Source organism: Penaeus monodon, chromosome 33 (genome assembly GCF_015228065.2).
Source record: "Penaeus monodon isolate SGIC_2016 chromosome 33, NSTDA_Pmon_1, whole genome shotgun sequence".
Taxonomy (NCBI): domain Eukaryota; kingdom Metazoa; phylum Arthropoda; class Malacostraca; order Decapoda; family Penaeidae; genus Penaeus; species Penaeus monodon.
In genome coordinates, this window is record NC_051418.1 from 34,297,682 (window position 1) to 34,298,150 (window position 469).

Here is a 469-nt window from a genome sequence, read left to right on the forward strand (position 1 = left end):
GCATGGACGCCAAACCGCGAGGCGAAGGAGGCGTTCTAAAGAGGCAGCCGAGGAGCGCGGGCAACAAGGGCGCATCGCACGTGGCGCCCGACCCGTCGCTCCAAAAGCCACAGGGAAAATAAACACAAATAACATCACACGAGGGGAAACAAGCAAAAGACTCGTTGTTCCCCTCACTTAGCCTTCCTTATCCCCCCCTCCTCCTCCGGTCCCCCCTGCTCCCCCTCCTCATCCCCCCTCCCCCCTGCTCCCCCTCCTCCTCCCCCACCCCCCTGCCCCCCTCCTCCTCCCCTATTGTCCACACCCTCTTAATTAAGAAAGTATTTATGCGTCGCCCACGCCTGCCAGTCAGATGTATTAACAAGGTTGAAATCCAACCGAGTTTCTGAGCCAATTACGACCATGTGGTCCTAATGAAAGGGTAATTCCTTCGGGCTAACCCTATCCCTAGGCTCACCCCCCCCCCGGC